General features: G+C 53.9%; 1 long non-coding RNA gene across 2 annotated transcripts in view; it reads right to left on the bottom strand.

Annotated features, from left to right (window-relative positions):
• LOC309636292 overlaps nt 1–8,900 on the bottom strand; it is a 36,771-nt gene extending 27,871 nt beyond the window's left edge. The window contains exons 1-2 of one of the 2 annotated variants that reach the window (XR_014249383.1): nt 4,447–8,900; nt 1,535–1,623 (exon numbers count right to left, since the gene is read on the bottom strand). This is a non-coding gene — a long non-coding RNA (uncharacterized lncRNA). Of the gene's footprint in view, nt 1–1,534 lie in introns of both variants that reach the window. The other variant, XR_014249382.1, reaches the window with a different exon arrangement.
• Between the last annotated feature and the right edge of the window lie 10,629 nt (nt 8,901–19,529).

The following is a 19,529-nucleotide window of genomic DNA, read 5'->3' as shown; positions in this document are numbered from 1 at the left end:
CCCAACCTGCGGTTGCTCCCTGAGCAGACTCTGTGATTTGTGGTACAGGCCACCCAGGGACTTTAATCTTCACCGTGACAAATGCAATAATAGGAACAATTTGGAGATCAGAGCTAAGGAAGACACATTTACAAACCCTTCCCCAAAGCTTGGATGGGGCTGTCACCATGTGATTTGTGCCGGAGATGAAGCAGGGAGGAGGAGAGGGGGAGACAGAGAGCTGGAGAAGGCAGACTGGGGAAGAGGAAGCATCACCACCTCTCTCCTGCTCACCCTCTCCACTGCATTACAGTGGGGTGGGCTAAGCTGGCCCATCAGGCGGGCAGGGCGGAGGCCTGGACCACAGGCAGCCACTTCCCCCCTCCCCCATCCTGACCAGGGAGCACAACTCAATTACCGGGAACACAGGCCAGAACCACGAGCTTCAGAGAGTCATCTCAGCAGTTCAGGGGCTCTATCTAGAGGAGGGATAGGTGGTGGGTGGTGGAGTGTTGGAGAAGAGAGAAAGAGGGAGAGGCAGAGGCAGAGTGGGAAAGAGATTTTAATAGAAAGACAGTGACACGTCAAGTTGCAAAGGGAGCCCCGAAGAAACCCCAGTCCGGAATAGGAAAGAGAGGGGAGATTTCTCAACCTGGGCTCCCCGCTCAGCCAGACCCAGAGGGATCTAAACCTAGAGTAGCAATAGGGTGGGTGGGGCAGGGGGCACTTAATCTGGGAACAAATCTATGGAGAGGCAGAACAGCCTGGGGTTCCATAGGATAAGTTTATTTGGGGTCTGAGAACTAAGCTGGTAGATGGCCAAGCAGGACTGAAGATGGCGGTACAGTCGGAGCTAGGGCCTCCCTTTCCCCTCTGAGCCTCTCTTTCCCTACCTGTAAAATGGGCCTAGGTTAGATGATCTGTAAGCTGCCTGCTGCCTTACATCTTGGATGTTCTGAGCCCCAGGTTTCTTAGAACCAACAACAGGAGACTGGGTGAGAGAGACAAGTGCCATCCTGCCATTCCACTACCCTGCCTCTCTGTAGCTGTACTGGTTTACAAACACGTGGGCTCCTTTTTGTTGGGATCCCAGCTCTGCTTCCCAGAGTCCAGGTCTTCAGTTCTCTCAGCCACTCATACCTCAGTAAGGGTTCAAAGGGAACTCTTTGGCCCTCTTTCTTCTTGAAAAACCTGGTCAGTCTTACCTTCCTTTTGGATAAGATCATCCTCAAACCAAGGCCATTCTCTCTCTAGCTCCTTCTACTCCATGCCTAGGTGGCCCCTCAGGAGATGTTCTCTCTGCCCCAGGGTGTAACTTTGAAGCCTCTGGGTTCTTCCTAGTTTCCTAACTTTGAGCTGCCAGCAACTGAGATGTTGGTTTCCTTGATCAGCACCCTCCCCTTGCCCCTACTGTGCACCCTCCCCACCTACCTATGCTCTACCTACCCACCCCCCCACCCCCACTTCCAACCAGGCTACGAGGTGCCATGCTGGCAGGAAGTGGAATGTTTCTAGCCCAGGAGGCTTTGGTCTTTCATCTCACTCAAGGCCACACCTCAGATCTCCTCCACCTAGCTGCTGCCCTTGTGCATCTCCAGGTCCAGACTTGGTCCTCATACCCAGGTAAGTGGGCCTGGTGAGTACCTAAATGTGGGTAGGAGAAAAGAGACTTCAGGAGTGTGTGGGCCTGACCCTCATTCAAAACTCCCTAGGGAACACGGGCTCAGACTCCAAAAGCTGGTCATGGCCCAGGAGGCTCAGAGCAGTTCCCTCAGATAGACTGGGCCTCTTCAGGGTGGTGACTCAGGGCTGGATCATGGCCTCCAAGGGGAGGTAGGGACTGGGGAGGTTGAGGAGGTGGAGGAACAGACAAAAGTATGTTTTCTAAGCTCTAGACATGTAGGAGAGGAGTCCCTGCTCACGAATGAATTGAGGGGCTTGTGGGGGCCAAATCAAGAACAGGCTGACTTCCCCAAATCACTCTCCAGCAGAGGAGCAGGAGCTGGAGGTGTACAAACTCCATCCAAGTGAGTCCCTTGGAATAGGGTCCATGATGGACAGGAGACACAAAAGAAACTGAACTGCTGATCGCTGGATGGAGTAACTCCCATGGTCCTCTGCTGCCTCCCTCTGGGGGAGGGCAAGAGGACCAGCCCTGTCCTCCTCCCAGCCCCTCTCCACTGAACCCCACACCCACCTAGGTCCCTGGTTTCTCCTCGGGTCCTCAGACACTGTCCTCTCCCCTGACCTCCATCCCCCAGATCCCCCGCCCCCACAGAAGGCATGAGAGAAAAAGTGGACTAATAGGTGAGAAGAAAGGGACTCTCTGGAATCTGGAATCTTTTCCATTCCCTGCCTCCCCTCCTCAGAGGAGGAAAGGGCTTTGACTTGGTTCACTCATTTGCATCCCCTGTGGGCTGCAGTGGGAAAGGGTGAGGGAGGAGTGGGCCTGAGAATTGGCCCATCCCCCTGAGACCTCTTCTTTCCCCTGAAGTATTACTTAACCCAGAGCCCAATCCTTCTCTGAGGCCAAAACCAAGACCAGGCCCAGGCAGGAGGGAATCTATGTTAACTGATGGTTCATTGTCCTTCAGTGCCCCTCCCACTATTGGTAGATTGATCCCAGCTGGGCATCCCCTGACCCCCAGCTCTGCTTACCTCCCATCAGGTTTAGTCCAGTCCTGAGGGGGCTGAGACCCAAGATGGGGGGTGCGGGGAAGGCCAAAGGAGGGCCAGAAGTGACCAATGGGTCACATGGGCTCTAAGAGAGGCACTTCCCCTCTAAAAGCCCTCAGATTTAGTCCAGCAGACTAGAGGTTGATGAGAAAAATAGTCAAGGAGAAGGTTTCTGAGTTTCTCCTCTCCTTCATGTTCACACCCATTTGGCCTGTGATCTTTTTTTTTTTTTAAAGATTGATTGATTGATTGATTGATTGATTGATTGCTATGTTGGGTCTTCATTTCTGTGCTAGGGCTTTCTCTAGTTGTGGCAAGCGGGGGCCACTCTTCATTGCAGTGCGTGGGCCTCTCACTATTGTGGCCTCTCTTGTTGCAGAGCACAGGCTCCAGACGCGCAGGCTCAGTAGTTGTGGCTCACGGGCCTAGTTGCTCCGCGGCATGTGGGATCTTCCCAGACCAGGGCTCGAACCCGTGTCCCCTGCATTAGCAGGCAGATTCTCAACCACTGCGCCACCAGGGAAGCCCTGGTCTGTGATCTGTTACTGTCCACTTACCCAGTACATCCTTACACACACACACACACACACACACACACACACACACACACACACACACAGAACTGGGCTATGTGCAGCCTGAACACTCATGTGATAAATCATGGGGTGGGGACTAGTGCAAAGGGTTTGAGGGGGAGGGCACAGAAGGAGGCTGGGATAGTCAGCAGAGGGAGCAGGGCTGGCAGGCACAGTGTGGGGTACTTTAGGGGGAACCAATAGGGTGAGAATGGGGGGCAGGAGGGTATGAGGCAATAGAAAGGGACAAGAAGTAGAGGGTCAGCCAGAGGCTAAGGAGGGGTTGCCTCTAAAGGGAAGGCTTTGGGCAATGAGCTGCTCTAGCAGAATCCCATGGTGATCGGAGGCCCAGGCTCTGGGTACACCAGCATACCCTGTCCTAAGTGAGAGGCGGGCTGGCCCAGGCCTCCAAAGACAACCCCAGAAGGCAGCCAGGGGCCAGGAGTGCTCCAGGTACAGTGATTTTTCTTCCTTTCTGCCGTTAAGAGGATGGGCAGGTGGGCTCCTTTCTCTCCTCCCACAGAAGGCTAGATTCATCCACTCTCTCCAAATTCAATCATCCCCTGATGGGATACACCCTCCCATAGTGAGCTTCCCTACCCCCTCCCAAAGAGAAAACTAAATCAAACCAAACAGGTCCTCTCTAACTTGCTTGCAGTCCTAAACTGAACCAGCTCAGGGTAGGAAGAGTCAAAGAGGTGATTATGGCTTTCCGCCCATGTCTTTGCCTGAGCCTGGCCTTATGACCTCTTGCCCTTTAGTGGGGTGTAAGGTCAGCAGGGGTGGGAGGGTGACCATTTTGACCTTGGGAAGCCTGCCCCTGTCTTTATCCATGCCCTGTCAGCTTTCAGTGCCCTTTGGAGGTTTATAGTCATATAAATCGCAGAGTCCCATGCCGGGCTTGGAGCCTGCAACTATAAATAGGCATGAAGTAAACAAGGTGGCAGATGCAGGGGCTTGGACAAGACAGAAAATCTGCCCCTCTTTGCCTGGGCAGGGGCCAAGGCACATCCGTGGAAAGGGATATCTTCCCTCTGCTCTCCTCCTCTCTCCTCCCCTGCCCGCGGACTTCTAGCTTCCTGTGCTCTGGGCTTCTAGTCTTTTCCCTCTGGGGATTATCCTCCAAGGCGGCTTTCTGCTGCAAAGTTTCCCCGGTCACCTGTCTTGTTTCTTCCCAGTCAAGGTGGGAGGGGGTAGTGGTGTCTCCTTTACTCACAGTGCCCCCCACTGCTTCTCTCCGGTTGCTTCACACTCTGCAGCTTCTTGAAGAGGTGCTGCTGTTGCCAACCACCAGGCTCTGCCACTAGGGGCGCCCTGATCCCTTCTCCAGCCTAATAGCTCAAGTGATGCTAACATTTCTCAACTAGGAAACTTTATAAGAAACTCCGGAGAAACAAAGTAACCCATTCCCTTCCGAAGTACAGAACATAAGAGTGCACAGATTCCTGTCATTTGGATTGATTGATAGCTTCCAGGGCACTTGGGTTTTCTCCCCAAGGTCTCTGGGCTGGGGACTTCCCTGGTGGCCCAACGGTTAAGACTCTGCCTTCCAATGCCGGGGATGCGGGTTCCATCCCTGGTCAGGAAACTAAGATCCCACATGCCGCAGGGCAACTAAGCCCGCGTGCAGCAGCTACTGAGCCTGCGTTCTCTGGGGCTCCCGCGCCCAACGACGCCTGCCGCCACTAAAACCCACATAGCCAAAAAAAAAAAAAATCTCTGGGCTGTACCAGCCAGATTCTTAGCAGAGAGTCTGAGCCTGAGACAATTTAGGGGGCACTGCCTTCTGGATCTATCCCTGCCCTCCCTCTGCCTCAGCCTGGTCTGCTTTCCTGCTCTGTGCTTGTCCTGGCCCTAGCAGGTTCCCAGCCTCCAGAGAGCTCTCAGAACAATTTCAGACCCCACTGGCCCACAACTACCTTTCTTCATCCCTTTTGGAAGACTCTGAATCTTTAACTGTGAAATTCCTTCTTTCATCCCAAATTGGGCTCTCCAAACATATTCACTCACCAGTTTATTTATTTTATGTTAAAATATTTTATCTAGTTAGTTAGTTAGTTTTGGCTGTGCCGGGTCTTCATTGTGGCACACGGGATCTTTTAGTTGCAGCATGCAGGCTCAGTTGCGGCATGCATCTGGGATCTACTTCCCCGACCAGGGAATGAACCTGGGGCCCCTGCATTGGAAGGGTGGAGTCTTACCCATTGGACCACCAGGGAAGTCCCCACTCAACAGTTTAGAATCAGAAATTAGAGCTGGAAAAGACACCCCTCCCCTTTTTCTTAACCAATGAGAGATCTGAATTCCAGAGGGGTTAGGTGACTCTCACCATAGTCACACAGCTAACACTGGCTTTCTTGCTAAGGCTGGAAGTGCTCGTCTGTGAAGCCTGGCTTCTCCAGACAGACTTCCTTCTTCTAACGCCTCCTAATGGCTTCCTTTGCCGCCCAGAAACAGGCTTTCTATCTTTCAAAGGTCCATTCTCCTTTGAGCCCTATCTCCAGCTGACTTCTCACATAGGGAGAAGGAATGGACAGGCTCTGAATCACAATGGATGGTTGAACCTTACATGGCTGTTTCCAGTACCTTCATCCCCTGCCCCCCATTTCACTGGGTCCTCTCTGAAGGCTTACTGAGCAGATGATCCTGGAGGAATGACTTTCCAGAATCCCAGTTTGATAAGGCATGGAGGACTGAGAGGCATCCTTCCTGCTATGGGAAGTTACTTCCCTGGCTGCTCCTTCATTTTTCTTCTGGATGTCAATTCCCTAATTTGGAAAGCAAGGTGGGACCAAGTCCTGTTCCATGAATGATGTCCCCTGTGTCCTGGGCATGCAATGCCCAAGTGAGCACCAGGTGCCTGCACACACACACATATACTCATGTTCTCATCACCAACCTGTTCAAGGGTTCCTAGATTAGAGTGAGACCAGGATCTCAGGTCACAGAATCTCATGTCAAATGAGTCACAGGGAAAGGAAGACAAATCCAGGAACAGATTTGGGTGGGTGGAGACATGAGTTCCTGTGGTTCTCTGAGGGCAGAGGTGAGGAGGAGGTAACTAAGGTGAGTGGGAGTGGCCTGGCTCCCTGATAGCTGGGAAGGGTGTCTGTCCCCACTGGGCTGTCAGAGTGAATGTAATCCATAGGAGAGAGGGAAGATGCTGATGGAGGTCAGACAGGAAGTCCAGTTACCCCAGAGTACCCCCATCCTATAGCTGGATTGGAGCTCCCAGATGCCATCTGGAAGTGCCTGGGATGTGTGTGGGGCAGCTGGAGGGATGGCCATGATCTATCCAGCACCTGTCCTGCCCCCGCAGGCTGATGATGTAACAGTAGAACAATGTGGCAGAGGAGAAGGGGGGCTTTGGAATCTGGGGGAGGACTGGTCCAGTTCCCAGTGATGTGGCTGGGATAAGGCAGCTGTCGTCTCTGCTCTGAGCCCAGAAGGAGCCCCGGCCCCTTCGGTGAGCTCTCAGCTTGGTTATACTCACCTTAATACCAGTCCTTCAATCATGGGGTGGCTCATGAGCTCTCCTTCCAAGAAACAAAAATGGTTCAGGCTATAGCTGTCAACCACATAGACTCTAATCAGAGATCAGACAAGCCACAGAAAAGACCCTGCCCATGACTGAAATGGAGGCCTTCCTGTGAAGACAGGGGCATTCAGACACCGGAGGATTCCTTATTCTAGGCCCCCAAGCATCTACTCCCTCCTTCCTGCACCCACATCCCACTTCCCTGGTCTTCTGATGCCCCTCGCTTGCTCATGTGCCTTCAATTTAGGCCTTTCCCAAAGGGTTTCTCACTCAGGCCCTCTTCACACCTTGTACCTGGAAGGCCTCACCTTGGTCCTCGATCTATCATCTTAGCCCTCCAGAGACTTTCACCAGATTCCTTGCGAACATCTTGGATGTGAACTTGCCTATAGATTTGGTGACCACAGTTGTCTAAAATGTTCCTAGAAGCTCTGCTAACCAGCCCCAGGAGAGAGACTGGATAGTAGGTAGGACTCCCCATCCTCCAACTTGACACACTTCCCTTCTGCTTCATCCAGGCTTCTTAGATGATCAGATGATCAGAGAAGTGATCTCTGTACCCACTTTCCCACCTTTCCCTTTCCTTGTCCCTAATCTGAAACCCCAGGTTGTCATTCTCCAAACTGTCCCTGAAAGCAGTAGCATGTCTAACTTACTCCTGTGCCCCAAACACAATACCTCGCAATTTAAGGGTTCAATAAATATTTACTAAAAGAATCAGTCCTCAAACTTCTTCAGTATATTTCCTTCTTTTCTCAGTATATCGTCCTGCCAACAATCACACACTTTTAAAATTCCCAAGGCAGCTTTTGAGGAGCTGTTCATAGGCATTAACCTCTTTTAGTCTCAGATGCTGAGGAGCAAATGCACTGACGTCCAGGTCTGGGACCCAGAGCTGAGCACATGCCCTGTCTGCCTCCCCTGAGCCTACAGGCCCCGGGCGGGATTGTCTCGCCTCACTCATCCTTGCCGCCAAGGCCTCCTCGCCTGTATTTATATACACTAAAGCCTCTGCCCGAATAAAACATCCATGTAAAATCCAATTTCCTCAATATCTTTTGGAGCCTGGGCCTGAGATGGAGTAGGTAACCCCGGCCCTAACTGCCTGAACCACTCCTGCTGGCTGCAAAGGTGAGGCCCATTTTTCAATTATCTATCTGCTGCGACAGCAGCGGTCCAGCCACCGAGCCAAGGAAGGGGGAGGGGAAGGGGGAGGCAGAGCTGGGGAGAAGGGAGAAAGAGGGCAAGGACAAGGTGGGGGAGAAGGAGAGGGAGAAACCTAGGGAGAGGCACGCGGGAGAGACCTGCACGTGGCGCCCAGTAGGTGCTCAAGAATTATTTGGAAAGTAATTGACTGGAAGAGTGAATTGGGAGGGTGGGGGTGAGGCGAGGAGAGACACGGTGGAGAGAGGGAGAGAGGGCGCGGGAGGGGGAGAGGGGGAGGGGAGGCGAGCGTGGATGAAGCCAACAAGAGGCTCCTGTGTCAATCCGTGGAAACGGGAGGCAGAGTGATGCGGTCACAGCTCCTGCCATCAATATCCTCTAATATAAATGTCAGTGATGCTATTTTCCGCGCAGTCATTTCGCACACTGCTGATTACATTAACGTATAATGGAGGGGCGCCGGCTCCACTGCTTTCTCCCCTAACCCTCCCCCCGGTGATGTGTCAATAGCCGCCTCCATGAACAAGTCAATTTTCTGCAGGCTTGGCAGCGGAATAAATCTGCCCGGCTATGGGGAGAGCTGGAGATATTTATATATCCGGCTCCTGCCTTCCGTGTGCGCGCGTGCGTGTGCGCGGCGGGCGCGGGCTTGCGGGGGGGGGGCGCGGGGAGCGCGCCGCCGACCTGAATGATTTCCAGCCCGGACTCAATAAGAGGAGAATTTAGAGCGGACCCTGAGCCGCGCTCCCAGAAACAGCCTTACACGTTTATTTTCCTTAGCTGAACAGGAAAGGCGAGAATTATATGTGGATTTATAGGACAGGCGCAGCTCAACCCAAATGCTCCCGCTCTGGGGGGCGGGGAGCGCGGGGGTTGGAGGGAGGCGGCGAGCAGAGGGCGGGCCACTGGGACTCCGGCTCGAGCCCGTGCCGGTAGGGGCGCACCCCCCTCGCCGGTCGCTTTAATTACATTTGTTCTTGCCCTTCGTGAGGGCGAGACTTCGGCGCGGCCGCGTGGGGCTTTAGGTGGGGGCAAGGCGCAGGCCTGGACCGCCTGGAGCTGGGGAGGCGGCGTGGGGGGCGCCGGGAATGGGGACGAGGAGAGACCGGGAAGGGGGGCTGTCAGCTTCAGCTCAGAAGCGGATCAATAGTACGAGATCTAACGGGCTAACTGCCAAGCGGGCGCACCGACGCGTTGCCCCGCGGGGGCGGGAGGGGGCGGGCGAAGGACGAGAGCAAGAAAGAGGGGTAGGAGAGGGAGTGAGGACAGGGGAGGGGGAAGGGCAGGAAGAGTGGGCGAGATGGGGGGAGGAGGAAGAGAGGAAAAACGGAGAAAGGGACAGAGGGAGAGCGGAAGGGAGGGGACAGGACAGGACAGTCTTCGTGGGGGCGTCTCTTCAACATCCTTCCCCCGCTCAACGCTGGGAACAGGGAACCTGTCTGGGAGCTGCCAGGCCCCGCTGCCGCCCACCCCCTGCCTCCACTCTGCCACTGAGCCGCCAGGGGGCGGCGCGACCCTGTGCTGTTCCCACGGATCTCCGCGCCACCTCTCTGGGGCTTAAGTGACCCGCCGCCTCCGACGCCCCGTCCCCGCGCGGTGCCCTCTGCCCTTTCCCGGAGGCCTCCCTGCGTGGCAGGGTTGGGGGTAGGGCAGCTCGCCCCCTCCCCGCACCCCGAATAGAGGGAACTTTCTGGCTTTCGTAGTGCCTAGCATGGCACCCTGGGACCCTGGGGCGGGGAAGTGTCTCAGGGGCTGGATCACCGGGCCTGGGGCTGACCCGTGCCCCCCAAAGATACCCAAGGCTGGGCAGACACGGCTTCGGTGGCGGTGTGGGATTTGGGCCTTCCCAACGTGGCAGCGGAGCGCAGGCGAGTCTCTGGGACAGTCCCCGCGCGAAGGGTCCTTCTGCGTGTGCTGTGCGGGCACTAACGAGGGCAGCCAAGGTTGCCGGCATCAATGCCCAGTTTTAACTCTTACGGTTCCTGGCCATTATCTGGCCCCTAATCTTCCGGCTATAGGCGGATCCTTTTCTCAGCTCCTGCCTGTCCCTTCCCAAACTGAGAGAGAAAATAAAATACAGCCCAACACCCCTGCTGGCAAATTCTGCCACCCAGTAGAGGGGAGCCTGGTTCAATGGGTCTCAACCAGAGGGCATATCAGAATTACTTGAGGGAGCTCTTCAATGTAAACGTGTCGACCCACGTGCACTCGTATTGTAAGGGGTGTGTATGGGCTGGCAGGGGTTCCTGGAAACATGCACTTTGTCAAAGCTCCCCAGGTAATTCTGATATATTCCCATATGGGCATTGCCTGAAGAAAGGTATGACTATTGAACATTTTTTCGTGTTGGGTATGGTAGTTTAGCCTGGGCTCTTTGCCCTCATGGAAATGTCTATATGTGTCTCACTGTGTATATATGTCACTGGGTACCTATGTCATCGGATAAGCATTGTTTTTATGCATCTCTTTGTGCGTCCTCTGTGTAGATGTCACACATGTTGTCCTGTGTGTCATTGGTATTATCCTCAGCGTTGAGAGCACCTATTGTGTGTGTGTTGTCGTACATGCCTGTCCTGATGAGAGCAAGTGTCGGTCTCGTGGTTTGTGTCGAGCGCATCTCTGTGGGCTCCATTGTGGGGCACAGCCATTGTCTCCATGTCATTGAGAGTGTGTGCTGGCAAGAGCTCATGACACAAATGGAACGAAGCTGATCTGCCCCAGAAGCAAAGGCAGCAATGACCTTCTTTTTCCAATTATATCCTGGTCAGAGGTGAGCGACCTCTCCCCACTGAGGCCGCTTCTTGTCATGCAAACTGAGCAAAAGGATGGAGATTAGAGGAATGTGACCGAGTCACGTGTGAAAACAATCAGCTATCAATGAATCCCGATCAATGCCCCAGATTACAGATGAGCCCAGGGCCCGCAGCCACTTCGGAGTTTTTCCCAAGGAGAAGAAAACACACAGTACACAACAGTCGTTCACAGCACACTGCCACACACAAGTCCCACACCCAGAGAGACCCCCAGGTACTTACACAGTCTGAGTACAGGTAGGAAGTGCCTGTTGGGGAGAGCTGAGCAAATGAATGGCCACCGGTTCTGAATTGGTGGGCAACTATTATTCGTAATAGGCGGTTATTGTTTTTGCTAACGACGCAATCTTTATTCAGCTGGTAGCAGGAAGTGTAAAAGCTTGTGTTGAGTGTTTTCTATTTTAAGTCTGGAGAGTTAGGATTCTAAGTGGGTCATGGGAGGCAGTGTGGGGATTTGGAGGAAACTCTCTTGTCAGGAACAGAGCAAGAGATGGCTGTGTTGAGGGGTGGCAAAGGAAAGTCTTTGGTCAGCTGTGGGCAGGGGGCAGGTGCGCAGTGGATGGGCTCCTGGGACCAGGGCATCTTTCCTCAGGACAACTTGAAACTAGGCTGTGGGGTGAGGGAGCTGAGCTTCTGATGGGCAGGGCCAGCTCTAACCACAGATATGCTCCAGGATAAGAGAGGAGACAGAATTGGGCTAGGGTAGCCGGGACCACTGAAGGGCAAGGCCATGAGGGGCCCTCATGACTAGGCTTTAGAGGGAAGTAGAGGCAGGAATTTGGGGGACTGTAAGGACTTAGAAGCCAAGACGAGGTCGGTACCTACAGGGTCAAGGGAGACCAATGAGATGATGGGAAGAGTTATGGAAAGGCCTGAGGACCTCATCAGACCTGGCTGAGCTTACCTCTGGCTGGGAGTCAGTGTGGCTGGGTCTAGCACCCAAGTGAGCCAAGGTTGAGGCGAGGGGAAGCATTATGCCATCTCCCTGTGGGGTGTGACAGGCAGTCCTCTGTGGCCTTTAATTGTCTTAGAATTCCTTTGGTGCACTTTTGTGGAGGTCTCACTCTGTTTTACCCTATAGGAATGCAAAGACGGGCAAGAATGCCCTTAGGGAGAGTACAGTCTAATTCAGAATAAAGAATTTGAATATTTTCTTTTTTTAAAAAATAATATTTATTGGACTTCCCTGGTGGCACAGTGGTTAAGAATCCATCTGCCAATGCAGGGAACACGGGTTCAACTCCTGGTCCGAGAAGATCCCACATGCGGCGGAGCACTAAGCCCATGGGCCACAACTACTGAGCCTGCGCTCTAGAACCCATGCACCACAACAGCCCGCGCACCTAGAGCCTGTGCTCCACAACAAGAGAAGCCACTGCAATGAGAAGCCCGTGTACTGCAACAAAGAGTAGCCCCCGCTCCCCACAACTAGAGAAAGCCCGTGCGCAGCAACAAAGACCCAACACAGCCAAAAATAAATCAAATAAATAAGTTAAAAATAAATAAATAATAATACTTATTGATTAACAAATATTTATTGAGTATGTATGGTGTACTGCTATAAAGTGAATTTTTTTTTAAAAATTTATTTCATTTTTGGCTGCACTGGGTCTTTGTTGCTGCACCCGGGCTTTTCTCTAGTTGAGGAGAGCGGGCGCTACTCTTTGCTGCTGCGGTGCACTGGCTTGGCTTCTCTTGTTGCGGAGCGCCAGCTCTAGAGCGCAGGCTCAGTAGTTGTGATGCACGGACTTAGTTGTTCCGTGGCATGTGGGATCTTCCCAGACTAGGGTTCGAACCCGTGTCCCCTGCATTGGCAGGCGGATTCTTAACCACTGCGCCATCAGGGAATCCCAAGATTTTCTTTCTTTCTCTCTTTCTCTCTCTCTCTCTCTCTTTCTTTTTTTCTGGAAAAAAAGTAGTGTTGCATAAGGGCAAACTGCCTGGATTCAAACCCCCAGCTGTGTCATTTCCCAGCTTCAGTTTATGAGTTCTCAGGCCCTCCTTTCCTCCATCTGTAGAATAGGGGTACCTACCTCTTAGGACTGTTGTGCAAATTTTAGGCAAAGCCCTTAGAACAGTGCCTGGACATAAGTGTTGGCTTTTCTCATCTTTCCTTCAGTTTTCTGGTATAGTGCCTTTGGAAAAGTCCCATTCTTGTGTCAGCAGAATTAAGGTGAAAAAGGACAAGGTAATGGGGCAGTTGGAAGACGCTGAGAGGCTGGAGTGTGTTGGGTTGGGGGCAGTGATGGGGCCTGCTGGGGGACATGGGATCCTGGGGTGGGGTGGAGAGCGTAGCTGAGACACTCTTTCTAGAGGAGGCCTAGGGCAGAAAGACGAGGAGGGGAGAGAGGTCTTCTGTGCAGAGCCCACCACAGTTAGGACAGTTCAGCGGCGCTAAGTCTGCCCACTCCCCCTGGAAGGGCACCCCTGCTGAAGCAGCTAGCCCATAGACGTTGCAGGGGAGGGGTGCATGAGAAGCCTTGCGGAACACCTTTGCTTTCCTGGGATAGGCCCATCCAGCTTCCCTCTCCCACACTTGACCTCAGCTACAGCAGCCCCCTCTGCTGGCCTCAGCAGGGCCAGACCTGATCGCCGCTGATCTCCCTTCCTTCCAGACAGTTTGGAACTGAGATGAGACGTCACAGCAGGCCCATTCTGTAGCCTGGGAGATTGAGGGCCAGAAGATCCCTGAATTGAGCCTACTTGTCTACCCAGACTCCAGTAACACTGGGGAAAGGTCCAGGCAGAAAGCTCAGCAAGATGGTTAACTTGTAGGCTCTGAAAACAGAGTCCTGAGTGTAAGTTTTAAGTCTGATTCTGCCACTTATTAGCTGAGACGAACTTGGGCAAGTCATTTCATTTGTTTAGTCTCAGTTTCCTCATCTGAAAAATGGGAACAAGAATGCCTACGGGTGAGGTTGTTGTGAGGATCAAATAAGGTAGTGCACTTTATATAGTGTTTAGCAAACACCACTAAGTGATCAACCCATTCTCCACGAATTTGCCCAAGGAGGAACTTCCTGCTTATGGTAACACTGGCTTCCTTTAGGGGTCTTAGCCCTTAACCGTGGCCTCCTGGGGAACCTCACTGTCCCAGATTTGTTTATTCAAACCCCAAAGCACTAAATGGCTGAACAGCTGCCAGAAGCTGCTGCTTCTTTATAGGATGGGGTCTGGGAGTCCTGGTACTGTGCAGGGGATAAAGGGTTAAGGCGGGTGGGGGGTGCTGGCATGGGAGTGGGTCACCCCCTCCCCTTCCATTGATTATTCTCCTCTCCAGGTGTTTTTGTGGCCTTTTTCCCTCCCTTGGGTGCGAGTGGGGGCTGCTGGGTCCACTTCGGGCTTAGTTATTGTTTTAATTTTGGTGCTGGCTCCCTGGTGCCCGGAGTGGATAATGAAAGAGGAAAAGAGAGGTCAGGGTGGTGCCCAGGCAGCAGATTTCTGCCCGTCAGATTGGGCCGGGGTGGGTGGGGAAGTGGGGGATGTGTTAAGTTAATATCAATAAAACAACTGGAGTCTCAGAAGTGAGAAGCTGCAGAGCCAAGCACAATGTCTTTGTGCTCTGAGCCTAAAGGGGCACTTTGCCTGTCCACAGTGACTCCCCAGAATGAGGCTGGGCATGGGGGTGGGGGGACAGTGAGCATACAGGCTGGGCGGGGTACAGCTCAGCGGCAGCAGGGAGTGACAGTGGAACGAGCGAGGACCTGGGCAGAGAAGGAGAGTCTCAGCTCTGTCTCATGCTCTGTCCACTCTCTGGCTTTCCTCTTCCCATTGTCCTACTATGTGTCTAATCTTGAGGGTGGGCTTGGGTGGGGGTGTGTGTATGTGCTGTGGGGCTACTGGAGATGGAGAAAAATAGAGAAAGGAGGCGGCAAAGTGTAGAGGTTAAGATCATAAGCTTTGTTGTCAGACAGACCTGAGTTACTGGCCAACTTCTGCTTACTGGCTGTGCAACTTTGGCAAGTTACTGAACCCCTCTGAGCCTGAGTTTCGTCATCTGTAAAATAGCACCAATAGTGTTGCTAACCTCAGAGGGTCATTGACATTATACATAGAGAAATCCAACCAGGGCCTGGAGTGCAGTGAGCACTCAGTACCTGCTAGCTATCCTTAGCAAGCCTGTTTTCCTCAGCTGTAAAATGGGGATATCAGTTGTAACTTCCCCAGAGGGGTCTTATGGGGAACAAATTAGATAAAGCCTGTAAAGTGCTTAGCACAATCTCTAGTACATAAATAAGCCCTCAATACATGTTAGCTGTTGTTATTATATTATTTTTATCTTTATTATTCCCTGCTGCCTTGGAACTGGTGATTTAGTTGAGGAGACTGAGGCGAGGCCACTCCCTTAGCCATCTGAGGTACCTGGCTCCTTTCACAAGGGCTTTCTGAAGCCCAATTCCCTTGGAGAACCCTTCTGGTTTGTGTTTTTTAATCCAGGCAGATAGAAAGTTGCCAGGAGCTGAGATGATCGCTGGACTTGCAATAGATTGGGACCTCCATGACTACCCCTGCCCCCAGGAGAAACCTGTCAGCAACATGGCCGTCTGTGGGAGAGCAGACAGGGCCTTACTTGTGTCCCCCTGAAGCTCAAGAGGTGCGTGGGCTGGAGGAGGGTGCTCACCTGTTTCCATCTGGGAGGCTCTGGGGAGAACCCGGGTCTCAGAACACCCCTATCCCTTTCCATCCGTGCTCCTCCAATTCCTCTCCCTCTCCCAAGGCTGGGGGTGGGGGGGTGGGGGCTGAGCAGATCAAAAAAGAGGGTAGTTAATGTTTCCCACTTGACCTTTCTGCCCCCCCCCAACACTTGCCCCCAGCGGGCGGGCAGGCTGAGGGGGTGAATGGAGTAGAGGGCACGATTTTCACATTAATGGCAGCATATGTTGTGTTTATTGACACCGCAGGGTCCGTGCTTGTGGTGGGGAGGGGGGCTCCTAGGAGGCCACTGGCAGGAGGGGGCTAGGGGGAAGAGGAGATGGAAGGGAAGGCTGCCTGCGGGTGGGGAGGGGGAGAGAAAGGGGAGCCTGGGGCCTGGGGGGAGGGAGGCAGGAACAATATTGTTGCGCGAGCACACCAGGTGCTCGCTGTCAGCCCGAACAAAAAGGAAGAGTCAGCAACTCTGGGGCGGGGCGGGGCGGGGCGTGGCCGGGGGGGGGGCGGGAGGCGGGAGCCACCGCCTGCTCCAGCCTTGCAGCCTCTCCCTGTTAACCCCTGCTCTGCCACGCTGCTGAAGGGAGGAGCATCCGGGGGATCTCCCCTCAGCCCTGGTCTATTCAGAGATACCACATCCCCGTTAGTTCTCTGGGAGATGTGGTTACGTCTGGGGTTGGTAGTGGCAGGACTTTCCTTTCCCTTCCTCAAAGCCTGAAGGAAATGAAGCCCCCTCTCTATTCCATGCTTTCCATAATGGGGGCGCGTGGCGGGGGCAGACTTTATGTAGTCCTTGGGAAGTCGGCAAACCAGAATGGCAGGAGTCTGTGACTAGGGCTTCTGAAAGCAGCTGCAGGTAGGGGCTGTGTGAAGAAGGGATTTAAAAAGGGGATGATGGGCCCTCCAACGGAGGAAGTGAGGTTGCAAAGATCCCCACAATTCCCCTCTCCCTACCATGGCGGCAGATTCCTTGCCTCCTGGAAGTCTTCCCAGGGTTGTCTGGCCTAGAGCCAGGGGAGCAGGAGGAGAGGGGGACTTGGCCTGTTCTGTAGAGATGGCTCTCAGTCAGCTGAGAAGACTGGCTTGCTCACTCCTTAGTCTGAAAAGCACTGGGGGCTCATCCTGGAAACCCAGGATGAGGAGGGTAAATAGCAAAATGGGCTCACCACCCTGGACCCCAATCTGGAGGTCTGGGAGGGTCTCCTGGGTTCCTGGCTGGGGAGCAGAGCTGCAGGTGCTCGGCTTTCACTGGTCTCCCTGTCTCCCTTCCCCTTCCTGCAAAGCCAGGAAGGGAAGCAAGGTGCTCAGAGATACTAGGACTCCGCTTTCAGCATTCTCACTGCTTGGGTCCCTCCCCTAGGGTTGCGGGAGGGTGGGAGGGAGGGAAAGAGGATCTGTGAGGGGAAGAAGGGGGACTGGCCTCCCCCTACCCCAAGGAGGCAAGAGTTAGGGTTTATACTCCACCCCTGAGTGCTGGTCTCCTCCAGCCTGTGACCTAACATTCTGGAACCTTCCATGTGGGCGTTAACTGTCGTCCTGGCTATTCTATTCTAGAGTCCATGTCTTGGTCACTCTGGATGAGTGTCCTAGATCCCCAGGCACTGGGGTAGGGGGAGGCGAGGCACCAGAGGAGGAGGAGGGTGTCCTTTCATATCCGCGCTCTCCAGCCCCACCGCTGTCTGGCCACCAGGGGCCTCTGGGGATGTCGCCACCCAGGGCTGCACTCTAGGCGGGCACGCCGGCCTGGAACCCTCCTCGCCACCTTCCCCTTGCAGACAGGCAGCTCCAGCCCTCGCACCTCGCGCTCGGGGGCACCCTCTCCCGCGCGGCGGCATGAAGGCCAGCGCAGAGCCTGCCTCTCGCACCCCTCGCCGCTCTCACCCCTGCTCTTCCCGGGGCTGCAGGCCGGGGCCGTGCTCCCCCCTCGCCGGGCTCCAGCTGCGCGCGGAGCGGTCCCGGCTCGGCTCCAGCTCCTCAATGGCCCTGCTCCCCCATTACCCTGATGTCGGCCCCTCTCCCCCTCGGCTTTATCGGCTCTCAGCCGTCTCCGCCAGGGTAATGAGGGCCCTCCTAATTACCATCGCACAAACTCCACTTACATTAACAGCTCCTTCCGAGGAGCGGCAACATCTGCTGTGCGCAGGCAGGCGCCCCACCCCCGCCCCTCGCCCCCCTTCCCTCGCCGCTCCCCTCTTTCTGGGTCCTCTCCCCCGACCCTCTTCTCCACCCTCTCTGGCCCCCAACTCCTACCCTTCTCTGCTAATCTCTTCTCTATTCATGTCCTCCCCGCCACGCTGCCAGCCAGGCCCTTTTCAACTTCAGCATCCCAGAATGAGAGAGATCCACGTAGAGGCAGCGCCCCAGAGGTACGGAGAGATGGAGACACTCAGATAGGCGGGGCCGGGCTCCAAGAGACGCATAAACTCAGGGCCCCAGAAACACAGCCAGGAACAAGTAGAAAGTGGAAGCAGCAGAGACTGTGAAAGAGATGGGGGTGTGGGGTGTGCCAGACTACCTATGCGGAGTGGGGCAGGGGCTGTCTCGTCCAGGGCAAGGTATGTGCACGGTATGCACGTATGTGGACAGGTGTCATGTATTGTGCATGCTCATTTCAGCATCATGTGTGTGAGTATATGTACACATGTCAGTGTATGCGTGTGTATCTGTGTGCATTCATGAGTACATCTATTAATCTATTATGCATTTGCATCAGGTATGTAATTATATTTGCCTAGATGTATCTCTGTGCTTGCATTCTGTGACTGTGTATCTGTGTATGTGCATATACTTTATCATATATGTGACGTTGCATGTGTAGCAGTTGAGTATGACTTGTGTACATGTATGATCCATGTTCAAAATCATATGTGGATTTGGGTGAGATGCCTATGTGGCTCTGGGTGTGTTTGCATCTCTGCATGCATGCCTATGCATGTGTGTATCATCTGTGTAATTATTTGATGAGAGTGGGAGCATGTGTGTGTTCCTGCTCCATGGGGGATGACAGGCAGTTGGGAAGACACTGAGCCCATTTTATCTGAGGTTAACAGGGGTCACATTTCACTCCTGGAAGTCCCCCACCCTCCCCCCACCCCATACAATTAAGCCTCAGTGTGGTGGAAAGACAGCCAGCAGACATTAAGAAAGTTCAACAATATTATCAGCTCCTAATCCAATTAGTTACTGTTTATTTGGGAATCCAGCTCCAGGTCAGCTTCTGGGGAGGAGGCCTGGGAGATAGGAGGGCATGGGATGGGGACAGGCTGAAAAAAACTATTGAAGGTGGCCAGGGCTGTATCCCCGTGGCTGGAAGCCGGGGTGGGGGCAGGATCCCAAAACACCGCCTAATACTGTACCTCCCACTTGCTACTTGGAAGCTGGGTAGCTCTGGGGAAGGGCCTGCACTGCACAGGAGGGGCTGAGATATGGGGTTTCATTTCCAGAGATTGGGGTGTAAGAGAAGAGAGATTGTCTCCATCATCTGAGAGACCACCTGCCTCTTTCCAGCCTTGGGATCCCTAAGAGGTGGCTGGGAGCTGGACAGCCTGCCTCAGGGCTGTGGCCAGGTTCCCTCTAGATGGGAGTCAGAGGAGGAGATGTTGGTAAATGCACTATTAGTTCTTGAAGCCACTTCATTAATCCTGCCCTCTGTTTTATTTCCTCTTTTCTCTCCCACATCCTTTTCTGAGCTTTAGCGGGACCTCTACTCCCTCCCACCCCAGGACAAGCAGGGGCAGTAACTTGAGCCCATAGGGTTCCTAGGGTCCCTCTCCTGAGTATAAATAGTGGAAGAGAACCAGAACATGGACTCCTGACCTTGGACAGGGAGCCGCTCAGTGGGACTAAGGGCCCTGGGCAGGAGGGGAATAGGTGAGGTGTCTTCACCCTGCTCTGACCCTTTCTGACCTCTCAGGGATGGACAATATCCTGGGTGCCCAGGATATGCAGACGTCTAACAGGAAAAGGGATGGCTGCTGTATTCCAGGCCAGATTCCAGGCCACCCTAGCTCAGCAGTCAGGGGCAGGCAGGGCTGACACTGCGGTGAACTCAGACCCCAGCTGTGGCCAAATCAGGGTGACAGGAACAGCCATGATCCTCCAGGACCCAAGCCAGGGGTCATTTTTGCTTGTTTCTTA

This window comes from Balaenoptera borealis (genome assembly GCF_965194805.1).
Source record: "Balaenoptera borealis genome assembly, chromosome: 10".
In the NCBI taxonomy this organism is placed as follows: Eukaryota; Metazoa; Chordata; class Mammalia; order Artiodactyla; family Balaenopteridae; genus Balaenoptera; species Balaenoptera borealis.
This window is presented reverse-complemented; position numbering and strand designations above follow the sequence as displayed.